Here is a 13,474-nt window from a genome sequence, read left to right on the forward strand (position 1 = left end):
GTAGTAGATTATGTGCTGGGGCTCAGAAAACGGATGGTACTTCTGATGGGCTTGGCTAGTGATAAATTGAAGGCCGGACAAGCGCTGGTGAAACATTGGTACGACCAGAAGGCTTCCCTCATCAACTTTACACCTGGTCAGCAAGTCCTGATCATGAATCCTATAAGGCCTCAAGCTTTACAGGACAAATGGTCAGGCCCTTACACAGTGGGGGAGCCCCTGGTTGAGGTTAACTATTTAGTGGACCTTGGAAGGCCTGGACAGGCTCCAAAAGTGTTTCACGTAAATAGGCTGAAGGCTTTCGTCCCAAGAGTCGAAATCGCAGCACTGCTACTGGCTTCAGATGTTGAGGAAGAGGAGTCTGAACCTCTCCCCAACCTGTTTCAAAGCGGTCCTTCAGATAGCTCCTTTGAGGGTGTCCGAGTGGCCCCTCATCTGACTTCTGATCAGCAGGCTGAGGTGAAAAGTTTGCTTAGGCAGTTTTCCCCCCTGTTTTCGCAGTCGCCTGGTTTGACACCTTGGTGCAAACATAACATAGACACAGGAGACAGTGTACCTACCAAAAGTAGGGGATAGAGGATGTCAAAGTACGGTTTTATATCAAGACCGAGGTCAACAAGAAGTTAGACCTTGGGGTGATTGAACCCTCTAGTAGTGCTTGGTCCAGCCCTGTGGTTTTGGTTCCAAAGGCAGGCACTTCTGAATTGAGGTTCTGTGTGGATTACGGGGCTCTGAATGCTGTCACCAAGACAGATGCACACCCCTTGCCTCGACCAGATGAGCTGGTAGATACTTTGGGTGCCTCCAAGTACCTCAGCACGTTTGACCTCACTGCTGGCTATTGGCAAATAGCTTTAGCAGAACATGCCAAGGAGAAGACAGCGTTTTAGACTCCAGACGGCCTTTACCAATTCAGGGTAATGTCGTTCGGGTTGAAAAATGCACCTGTCACTTTCCAGAGGCCTGTGAATCATGTGTTGAATGGGTTGGACGTATTCTGTCTTGCATATCTGGACGATATAGCAGTTTTCAGTGCCACCTGGGAAGACCATGTGAAACACCTCGGGATTGTGCTCCAGGCTCTTCAGAAAGCACACTTGACCATAAAGGCTAGTAAATGCCAGATTGGACAAGGCTCAGTGGTTTACCTTGGACATGAAGTAGGTGGAGGGAGGATACAGCCTCTTCCCAGTAAAGTACAAGCAGTACAAGACTGGCCTACCCCCACTAAACAGACCCAAGTGAGAGCCTTCTTAGGACTCACAGGGTATTACCGCAACTTTGTGGCAGACTATGGCACCATAACTGCCCCTCTGACTGCCCTCACCACTCCGAAGAAACCCAAGAAGGTAACTTGGACCGACGAGTGTGAGAAGGGCTTCACTGGCTTAAAAGACTCCTTGTGCCAGGCCCCTGTCCTCAGGGCCCCTGATTATCAAAGACCTTTTATTGTGCAGACGGACGCCTCTGACACTGGGATAGGAGCTGTACTATCACAAGTAGATGAGAAGGGTAAGGAACACCCTATTGGTTTTATTAGTCGCCAGCTTAAGGACAGAGAGCTCAGATGGTCCACAGTGGAGAAAGAATGTTTCTCGGTTGTGTGGGCCCTACGGAAGCTGGGGCCCTACCTCTATGGGACCCACTTCACTGTGCAAACTGACCATAAGCCCTTAAAGTGGCTAATGAACATGAAGGGAGAGAATCCAAAGTTGCTTAGGTGGTCCATAAGTCTACAAGGCTTCGACTACACTATTGAGCATAGGCCAGGTGTCCAACATAGCAATGCTGATGGGTTGTCCAGAATGTTTAACCGACCTGAACAAGAGACTCATCCAGGGGTGGATTAGTTCCCCCTGTCCATAGTCTGGGAGGGGCGAGTGTTAGGAAAGATTTCGTAATTGTGGGTAATTTTCCTTCCATGTGGCAACCCCTAAACTTTTTGCTGTTGTTTTCACCATGATCTAGACTTTGCCAGAGAAGTGCAGCCTTCTGCCGCACTCCTCTGGGCTTTCGCTCCATTCTTACGGGGAAACTGTCATGTCCTTAAGACAGTCAGTACCAGGAAACGCTGTTTTCCGTAGTTTCTTTATCATGTTGCGGCTTTCGTGCAACATGACACAAGAGGGCACTGTAAGCTAAGTTACTGCTCTCTTGGGTCTCTAGCCTTCTACAGGCCCTAGATACTCTTTTTGGATTGTAACTAATCAGTGCAAGTGAATCACGGACGGGAATGGTGGCAGCGATCGTTTCTTGTGTTTTGAGCTCCTTTTGGCGTTTTAAGCGCGTTTCTCGCGCTTAGCCCAAAATGGTGGCCTGGCTCCCAAAATGGCCAGACCACGAGGCTCCTTTTTCCTGTCCGCTGACGGTCTTGCTCCCTTCACCTTCCCCAGGTCGAGCCGACCCGGGGCCTTTCTTATTTGGGCATGTACTTTCCCGCGAAACACGGATGCTTTCGCGGGCTTCTACAGGCCTTGTGTGTGCCTCCAGGATGTGGGCTGGGATGTCTGGTCTCAATACACATCCTGGGTGCCAGAGAGTCTAGGGTGGTGTGAATGCCTGGGACCACCGTGGTCCGTGATAGGTCCACGTATGGTGTGAGTGTTGATGAGCGGATCTCCCATTGGGTCCCCTCCGTTTTGGCACGAAGGGAACCGTAGATAAGAGGGGGCTGGAAACGCCACTACCATGTCGATCTCCTGAGTTCTCACGAACGAAGAAATACAGGAGCCAAGTATCCTGCAACCACGAGGCTGAACCGAGGAATCGCTGGTGACCCGCTGAAGGACTGCTCCTCTGCACTGTTGTCGCCTTGTAAAACCCTTTTTACCTCTGATCGAACCAGAAGGCCTGTACTGGTACTTCGACCCTTGGAATAGCGGGGACAGCTATTCTCGGCATCTTTACCATCTCCTGCACGTAAGCCTTCGGAAGTGTCTCTGGGCCATCCAGCAGACTGACCAGCCTACCCAGGAGTCTTGCTCTGTAACCGCCGCCAGGTTGTGTTGTATTTCTAGTCCTTGTCACTCTCACACGATTCATACACTTGGCGTTCCCAGGTCTGAAGTGAGTAGTGTACATTTGGCTGAGATACACACGGCTGCTCCGTTGCCCTGCTGTGGTAACAAACTGTGCGGGTTCACTTCGTTTGGGACATCTTTAACTCAACTGCTGCAGAATCTACACGACGACGAGACGTCCCCTGCTCTCCTGAACCTGCCAGCACTGAAACTGACGCGGAGAAGCCTGGGTCTGCTTGCATCGGGGACCGGTGAGAAGCATAGCTAGGAACTGGTCGCCCTCCTGTAGGAGCCCATGGCTTTTCCCCGCTGTGTCAAAACAGCACGCCTTTCCGTACTCGCGCTCTGCTTCTGCCCACAGTGGAGGCTGTGCTTGAGTCGCGGAACTCTGTTCTTCTTCATTTGTGCACCAAACTGAACTGCCTGATTCCCTCGAAGAGACTCCCCTTTTTGCCCGTTGGCACCAGCGTGTGCAGGTACTTTTGAGCACAAGGCTCCACTCTTCGTAGGGCTTGGCCTTCCTTTTAGTTAGGTGCCTCTGAAGGCGGACTGGGTCTAATCATTATTTCGCACTGCCTGTTTTCCTCCCCTTCCAGGTGGACTACACATTTTGTGCATCTAACGCTTTAGACTCATTTGTATTTGTATATATATTGTATTGATTTGGTATGTGTTGGTTTACTAGAGTTTTATTGTGATTTCTCGCTACGGTCATTATTGCAAAGGTCTTGGAATAAATGTGTATATATTTTTAATATAACACCTGTTTGGAGTAGTTTGTAAGTGTCCTTGCTTTGTGTGCTCATTGCGGGCTTTCAGTCACCCTCACCCCTCTTGAGACCTAGTCTTGACCGCCGCGATCGCTACCCTGATTGGTCTGGCTTGTCCAGTGGTTACCCTGTTCCAAGTAATTAGGTTGGCCTTCTGAACTTCTGCGCCGCCAGGACAGAGTTCAGAAATCCGTCTTAACAGTCAGTAGCACAAAAAAACGTTTGTTAATAGAAGATTTGAGGTGTTATGGAAGCTTTGAAAAAGCACATTAAAAAGCCTTACTTCAAGGTCCACTTCAGCCTGACCACCGGGTTCCTCACAGATGGAGTGCTTTGCTCAACACACATATATAAATCTATGTTAAACTATCATTGTTGACTGGACACATAGCCAGGAAATGATTTTCAGAAGGGCTGCTACAGGATGGAACGTCACAAATCAAATATCAAACGGCATGCCACAATTCATAATTCTTTTACAGGTTTCTGTCAGTACATTGGTAGTCCATCCCAGATGGAACTAGGACATTTAAATTTACCAGATCAGTAAATATTACAAAACTATTTTAGAAATTAAAATAATGACGAACATGGCCGAATATTCCAAGTTGGAAAGATAGCACACTCAACATTTATCTGGAAAGAAAAAAGGTGCGGGCTGAGCAGAAATGAATGAGCTGCCTCATGCATATGTTTAATGGTGGGCGAATGACAGTTGGAGACCCCAAAATGTAAGTAACTATTTCCTCTTTGTTCCCCCACCCTCTGACACTCACAGAACCATCTTTACAAACTCCCAAAATGAATACAAATACTAAATGTGGCAATATTCAGGTGCACTGGCTCTTAAATTCCCCAAGAGGGAGTGTCTAAACAACTTAAATGAGATACAGTAAGGGAACTCCCATCATTACAATTTGCCATTCAGTAGGATTATTAAATCAGATAACCAAATTTAACCTAGTTCTACAACAGGGCTTTCATTGCTTTTGGCACTTTATGCAACACAGATACAAGTATAAATGAATTGACACATTATTCTTACAAAAAATTGTTATCTTTCTAAGAGTTTCAGGGACATATGGGATGGCTCCAACAAATTCAATAACTATTTATAGGGTTTTCGGGATAGATATCCCTCAAAGGTGGAGTGACTATGTTCGACAATTGGTGCCAATTTACTCTACGTGTATCCTCTTGGCCGGGATCAGCATAAATGTATCCAATTGGAGCAACATCACTGTTTAGAGGATAAAAGGAAAGGAAAGTGAAACACAAACTGAGCATAAGATTGATTGTGGACATGTTTTACCTGATTACCATAGACACTCCTATTAGGATTGTACTGGTCAGCCATCCTGCAACCGCTACCCCTCGAGGCAAGGTCAATATTCCCGTTCCACACATTGTGTTAAATATATATATCATTCCAACCTGAAATATAAATTCAGAAAAGATTATTATAAATTGTGCACTTGTCAATAGAGGTCAATAAGAGAAACAAATTGAGTTTCATAACGTCATAAGCCGCTAGCAGCAAAATAAACATGCATGGCAAGTTTTGTAGCCAAACCAAAAGCAATGCTGAAGTGAATTTATTATATCATGTCACGGTGTGAAAATAACAGAAGACTTGAGACCCCACCTTCATTATTACCACACAAGGGATTGAATAAAGCCTTGTGAGGAAGGGGATATAACAAAACGAGATGGCCTGATTGGCTTATCTGGACTTGAAATTCGAAATTGTATTACAAAATTGAGACTCAAGACATTCTTTGTCAACACTGGGTGTGACCCAGTCATTGATACTACCGTACATAGACCTAAATCAACATGTTCTCCCTCGGATTCTTCAATGACCCAAAAGGCTTTACATTTGATCAAAAGATAATGGACATCCTTAAGAAAATCTGTGATACATCGCAATACAGCCTGACTAACCTTACCACAGAAGAAACAACTGCCCTTAGGGATCAGCAGGATAATAAGGGGATTATCATCTATCCTGTAGATAGAAGCAGGGAAAAGTGATTGGGGGTCATTAGAAGTTTCCTGGTATATTGCTGGTAATTCCAGCGGGATACCGGAAAACAGACCTACCACTATGGGCGCCTGATATCCCAGTAGTTCCAGGATACTCCAGGTGACGGCCAAGGCGTTTGTTCCTGGCTGTTTGTTGCAGATGGTGGCCTAATTTACCTCCAGTTCTTGGCTGAAGGTAAATCAGGTAACCCCCACTGGCAAACTGTAGTTTTGAGGTGTAGGAACAGTGGCGGTCACAGAGTTACAGCCAGTCAGGGTGCTAATAGCAATAATCACCACCCTGCATGCTTCACAGAACTGCAACAATTCCAGGGCCTGTTGAGATGCAAACATAGGCACATACAGCCCAACTACCCATGGACAACCCTCAAAACTCCTGAACCCCGGTGACCGAAGGAGCCAAAGTTACGGCGTTCTATACAGCCGGCCCACGCGGTAGACGGGACCCGGCATTGAGTACTGGGGTAGACCACTCGAGAGCCGTGGTCACAGCTGGGTGGAAGGCCCCGGAGGGAGGAGGCTCCGTGAGGAGCCTGAATCTGCAGCCGCGCCCATTCTTCAGGCCTTTGCTACGCGAAACAATCCGACGTGCCTCCGGAGGCGAGCTTAGCCTTGAGCGATCCTCTGCTCCTGGGCCCTGGAAGAACCCCCCCAAGATCCATCTGTATGCAGAGACACGAGACGAGCGGAGAGATCGCACCTCAGTGATACGCGGTTCCCCGAGGACACATGGATAACGCCTCGGCGCCAAGTAAGAGGGGTCAGAGCCACTGCAAGGGGGGGAGAAGAAACATAACACTAATTGAGAGTGGCGGGGAATTCTCGCCGGGCAGCGGCTCCCCGTGGACTGGGAAACACTATTCGTTAAGGGGTGAGGCGGCAGACAGACCCGATGAACACGTATTGGCCCTAGGAGATTGAGGCACATCCCCTGTTCGGGGAGCAGCCCTTTTGAAACTATAAATCCTCACCGGGTCTGCCCATAAACCTCCCTCCTTCTGAGACAGTCCTTGGTAGTCTGCGGTAGGTTCTCGCTCGGAGGGGCCCGCCACCATCGGCAGGCACGAACCGAAAGGCGTGCTGTGACTCCCTGAAGCATACCAAACACTTTAATACACCCCGCTCTGAAGGTAGTGCCGGTGAGGACATATTGGGCACACATAAGCCAACTACAGACCTGGATGGCATGAGGCTCCTGAATGAGGCTGCTGTATAACCTAACACAAATTTGACAATCCTGCAATATAATACGTGGGGAGACACAGTCCACTCATGTGAATCGGGTATTGACGGGTGGCTCCCTGCAGGGTGAACGCATATAACGCCTATATCCCTGAAGCCGTCTCCTACCCCAAGGCTGTGATATCATACAAGAGGCAAAAGTGAACGTTACACAGAGGTGTGGCAAACTGAATACTGTAGAACTGCTGAAACTACAGTGAGGGGAAATCCGGCAGCATTATGGGGGAACCATCCAAAGCAGGCAAAGGCGCCAAAACCACAGGGAACAAAAAGAAAGGCCCGATGAATGCCTACAATGGCAGCCAGAACCAAACCACTGTGGCGGACATTCACACTGACGCCAAGGAGGCCCTCAATTCAGAATCTGGTGATCACGAAGACATGTTAACAGCAATAGTGCAAAATGGGTTCCGTTCTATCAATATGAAGTTGGATGACATCGTGTCCACCATAAGCTCCCTTAAGGCTAGAGTGGAGAAAGAAAATGCACGTGTCACAGAGACTGAAAACAGAATAAGCACCAATGAAGATAACATTGCACACCATAGCCGCAACATTACCCAGATCAAGGAAAATATGGCAAAACTACAAAATAAATGTGAGGACCTCGAATCGAGATCAAGGAGGAATAACATTTTGTGTGGTGGGCTTATCGGAATCCTTCGGGAAAGGTCAGATGGAAAAACAACTGGAGGAACTACTCAAATCCTTGTTTGGAAAGGAAACATTCTCCAAGCACTTCTTGATCGAAAGAGCGAATCATACACTGGCCCCAACACCTAAACCAGGCGCTCCGCCACGCACTATAATTGCTAGAGTCCTGAACTACAGGGATAGAGACGCAATCCTGCGAAAGGCAAGAGAGGCGGGAACACTCCAATTCGAAGAAAGTTGCATACATATCTACCCTGACTTTTCTGTGGGGGTTCAGGCGAGCAGAAGATCCTATGACCCAGTCAAGAGGCCCCTAAGAGAGCGTCAAATCCCATACGCCCTTATTTTCCCGGCCAAAATGAGGATCCAACACGTAGGCAGAGCACATTTTTTTGAATCTCCGGCTGAAGCTATACAATACATTGAAACCTCCATACCCATACCTCCCAGAGGGGGCAGACCAGCACAAAACAACAGGCCCAGACCGGTGGACTAAGTAAACACTTAAAAGGCAAATGTGTGTAAAATTCTACTGTGCATTGAAGGCCGTAGTCGAGATTACTTCAAAAATGTAAGTGGCCCAGGCAATGCGGTTAAGTGGAGGTTGGGACCCAGTCGGCGGCCATGTGAAGCAACATGGCTACCCTTGGAATATTTCATGAGTTTGGTATGGTACATCGTCAAGTTGGGGGAGACGATGAGGGTGGGGGGGCAGAGGAGTTGGGACTAGATGTTATAGTTCTAAAATGGATTTATTGTGGTACAATGTTGGAGTCTGTGGCCACCTGAAGGCATCATTTCCTGGTGGAAGGTTGACGAGGATATATTGGGGTTTGAAAAGTAAAAATGTGGTTGCATCTAGACTGGTACTGATTAAGCTGCACAAATACTATAAACATGATATATGAGACAATGTCAAATATTCTATAAAAAGGGTTACAGCCAACAAAAACACTACCTTGGCGACAGCTTATTTTCATTTTTAAATTGTGAACTTATGTTAAGTAAATGTTGTTGTCAGCATGAGTAATTCCCAATGGCTGTGTGGCTGCTACACACTATCACTATTCCTAGTTCACATTTCCTGACTCGACACGTGTTTCCCCATTGATATTCTCAATGGTTCTTCAGGAGATGGAACTTATTCCTGATTATTTGTTTTTCTTTTTTTATTTCAATAGATGGAAGAAAAAAAGAAAAACAAATAATCAGGAATAGGTTCCAGGAACTGTGAACTAGGAATTGTTTGAAAATCAGATTGCAAATACAGCTAATGTACTGAAAGTAAAGTAAAGTATTATACTACAATCCAAGTATAACAAGGACTCATTTGATACAAGGTGTGAATCTAACACAAGCATAATATGATTTGTTCATTTGAATTGAAGCACACAAATGAGGAGTGAAGTCAACATTATATGATTTGTGTATTCATTAGAATTGGAATTGAAGTTTGGAAAATAAAGAAGATTTGCAAAATACCATTAATGACTTTGACTCACCTGTGAACAATTAACAAATAGGTTTGGCGCATTTGAGTAAGCTTTTCCTAACTTCTTATTCTGCACATAATGTCAAATATTCACTTGCAATGCACTGGCGATGGTTTGAACATTAAACTGTTAACATGGAATGTACGGGGGTTGAATAATCAGATGAAAGTCAAGAAAATTGGGAATTACATTGCCAGACATAGCCCCCAGATACATATGTTACAAGAAACTCACATGGTGGGGACGAGCAATATGCATATATTACCCAAGTGGGGTGCCTTGAGGTTTCACACGAACTACTCAACTCAGTCTAGAGGGGTCATCAGACTTATTCATCCGGGCATGGGGATCAAGCTAGAGAGACACAAGGTCGATCCTTTGGGAAGATATGTTATAGTATGGGGGAAGATCGCTGCCCAACATCTACTCCTAGTCAACACTTACAGGCCTAACATTGATGACCCTGCTTTTTATATGGATGTGTATCAGATAATTGTCTCACTCGATGTACCTAAGGTTATCTGGGGAGGAGACTTCAATTTGGCCCTTGACGCAGTTCTTGATAGAACCTCAAAAACTGTTAGAGCCCCCAGCAAGTCAGTCCTAAGTTTGTCACATGTTCTATCACAACTCCTGTTAGGGGATGCCTGGAGGGAGCTACATCCCGGTAGTAGAAGATACACGTTCTACTCTTCCGTGCATGATTCTGAATCCAGAATTGATTACTGGTTTGTCTCCTCTTCCATGATGACCGCATTGAAGGGGTGTGAAATTCTGCCACGTACAAGGTCTGATCATTCCCCAGTGCTGTTAGAACTATTGCTCCGAAATATACCTGGACCTGCTAGAAGGTGGAGAATGCCTGGAGGCTTGCTAGCTGACCCCGGTTTGGTTGAAACACTGTATTAGTATTAATATCCAGGTCTGTGGGCATCTTGAAGGGGGCGAGAACCGAGTTATCAGATATTGAAAACAAACTAGACGCATTAGAGACAGAATATACACGCACAAAAAATAGAGAAACATTAGCTGACATACACACACACCTGCAGGAGTTCAACAAGTTGGCCAGCAGAGAGGTTCACTATATGGCGGCCCTTATACAGGCACGCAGATATGGTGTAGGAAATAAGGCAGGTAGAACACAATCCAATTTACTTAAACATGATAAACAACCCACTCAGATCACAAGCATACACACGGCACAGAGGGACATACTCCTCACTGATGAAGATATTAATGGGGAATTTGTAAACTTCTACAAAGAACTTTATTCAAATAAGGATAAGAAATCACTCACAGAAATTGAGGCATATCTTGGGGCCCTTTCCCTCCCTAAGCTCCCCGATGAAGATCGCCTGGCTATGGACCAACCGATAACTCCAAACGAAATCACGGAGGCAATCAAGGCACTGGCGTCAGGCAGGGCACCAGGGTCGGATGGGATAGGGGCCGAATTCTACAAAGAGTTCCGCGAGGAACTTGTTCCGATATTGATGCAGGTATCGGAGGAGGCCCTCGAGAGTAACATACTACCCCCAGCTATGAGGGAGGCTATGATAACTGTACTTCCGAAGCCTCGGCGACCACTCGCAAAAGTTTTGGTGAACAGACTTCTTCCGGCAGTCCCTACCCTTGTCCATCCCGATCAAAATGGGTTCATCCCCACAAGATCCACGGCCCTGAACCTCCAAAGGCTTTTTGGCATAATGGCGCAAATAGACCCAGGGAGAAGCATGGCGGGCATATCCCTTGATGCTGAAAAAGCATTCGATTCTGTCTCATGGGTTTATCTTTTGGCGGTTCTGGAAGCATTTGTGGTGGGCCCCAACTTTGTAAAATACGTAAGGTTACTATACACGGAGCCTGGTGCACGGGTGCTAACTAACAAGGCCATCTCTGAAATGTTCCTTCTGGGTAGGGGGACTAGACAGGGATGTCCATTTTCGCCCCTACTGTTCGCATTGACCATTGAGCCAATGGCGGCCGCGGTTCGATTAAGTCACACGAATAGATGGATTAAGATGAAGGGGTCCACCCAGTTGATCTCACTCTATGCAGATGACACATTACTGTATGTCCGGGAGCCTGAGATAAATATAACGCCCATTATGGAAGAGATACAAGAATTTGCAGTCTACTCTAGGTATACTATAAATAGAGTCAAATCAGAAATATTCCCGCTCACCCCAGCCACCAAATGTCCTGACATCACAGGAGGACTCAAATGGTCGAAGCACCACATCAGATACCTAGGTATTCTGGTCTCCAGACATAGACTCACATTGTACTCAGATAATTACGAAAACGTGCTACATACTTTAAACACAAAACTCCAGATGTGGGGACGCCTCCCAATTTCACTATCCGGCAGAGTTGCTATCCTTAAAATGGTGATCCTGCCCAAGTTATTGTATTTCTTCATTAACATCCCCATATGGCCAGGCAGAACCTTCTTCGCCAAACTCCGATCCATGGTGGTAACATTTCTCTGGAACAGGAAGACGGCGAGGATAGGCTGGGAAAAAATTACGGAACCTTATTCCGCAGGAGGTATAGCTGCCCCTGACTTTTAGCTTTATTATTATGTTTCCCAGGCACAGTTTGCAAAATACTGGTATGAGGCTTCAGATACTACACCCCACGCATGGATAGAGGAGTACACCACACACCCCACGAACATACAGTCTGTTCTTTTTGATTCACAGTACAGGGACACCTGCGAGTACAACCCGGTGAGTTGCACAGTTAGGGCATGGGAGGTTATATGCAAAAGAATGAAACTGGAAACACCCTACAAGCCGGAGCTACCTCTGTAGAACTTCCCGGGCTTGCCCCCCACGCATGATGCAAGGAATCCTGGGACCCTAATAACGAAATGAAACTGGGGGATATGTTTGTCGATGGGAAATTTGTGGACCTGAGGTTATTCTTAAGGGCACTGGGAGATGGACCACTTAAAACGCTTCAATATTATCGTTGATTTTTTTTTCTTTTCTGCATTTCAGAAAAAATGGCCACATTTTCCGGACCAGCCTATGCCACATCCATGCATACAGCTAGTAACGGCTAAAAACGGTCTGGGAATCTCCAGGCTGTACTCCCCCACAGTGAACCAAGTTAAGGAGAAATGGGAAGTAGATTTGCAGATGCCCGTCGGGGAGGAGCAATGGGCTAGATATTGCATGCTTACCAAGAATGTGTCTCTCAATTCAGGGTTGAGGTTGATTCAATTTAAAATCCTGAATAGGCTACATTATACACAGGCCAGGGTGGCAAAATTTGCACCAGACAACTCAGACACCTGCTCCAAATGCAATGCACCTCAGGCTGGTACTTTTCATATATATTGGGAATGCCCGGTGGTGGCGGGTTTCTGGAAGGCTGTGGCAGAATTGTTGGAAGAGATTACACAGATTCCGCCTGGATTGACCCCCCAGAAATATTTGTTTGGCGACATCGGCAAATGTTCTGAAAAAATTAGAAGACTATTTAACATCACTTGTGCTGTAGCCAAAAAATGTATCCTACAGAAATGGAAAAGCGCTGTTCCGCCCAGTATGAATACATTTTTACAAGAACTAACGCATATTAATGAGGCAGAAGAACAGTTTGTTTTGACCCAACCTGTGTCATGCAGGCCCAAAGACATTTGGGGCCCCTTTAGAGTTTACTTGTGTAACATGATTGCTGATGATGACATGTCAATGTAACATTGAATATAGAAGTATACCAATAATGTATTCTTGTTATATACGTGAGATAAATTGTGCGATGGTGCCATATATCTTTTTGTAACCATTAATAAAGAGAGTTTAAAAAAAAAAAGAGTTTTTACTTTGCTTATGGCTCAATCGTATACTTCGTCCACCAGTTCACGGTCGGTGACTTATATTTAAGGTCCTTAAACATAAACTCACCTGCCCTTCGTCCTAACAACGGTAATCCTATTTGAGCAACTTTCCAAAGATACCTTTTAGGCTTCTACGTATGGAAAGACAAAACACTATGATTCAGTGTGTGATTAAACCCTGTTTAGTGCGATCAGGCTTTACATAGCATTTAACCAAGAGAATTAAACTGTATTGAAACAGGTTTTCTTCCTCCGCTAAATGGGAGGACCTCCCTTTAATCTTATTCAACCTAAATTTATCTGTAGGGCCAGGAGTCTTTAAACATATATTCTACATGGATTCAGTCTTTTCTTGTAATAATACGTTCTTGTAATGAAATTTGACAAATGCAGCCC

The 13,474-nt window shown here is 45.9% G+C and overlaps 1 long non-coding RNA gene across 1 annotated transcript in view; it reads right to left on the reverse strand.

Annotated features, from left to right (window-relative positions):
• Positions 1-5,102: 5,102 nt before the first annotated feature.
• LOC138569003 (uncharacterized) overlaps positions 5,103-13,474 on the reverse strand; it is a 356,830-nt gene continuing 348,458 nt past the window's right edge. Inside the window, exon 3 of the long non-coding RNA XR_011303049.1 lies at positions 5,103-5,224. This is a non-coding gene — a long non-coding RNA (uncharacterized lncRNA). The remainder of the gene's footprint in view (positions 5,225-13,474) is intronic.

Source organism: Ambystoma mexicanum, chromosome 2q, assembly GCF_040938575.1.
Source record: "Ambystoma mexicanum isolate Mex_15411 chromosome 2q, UKY_AmexF1_1, whole genome shotgun sequence".
NCBI classification, from domain to species: Eukaryota; Metazoa; Chordata; class Amphibia; order Caudata; family Ambystomatidae; genus Ambystoma; species Ambystoma mexicanum.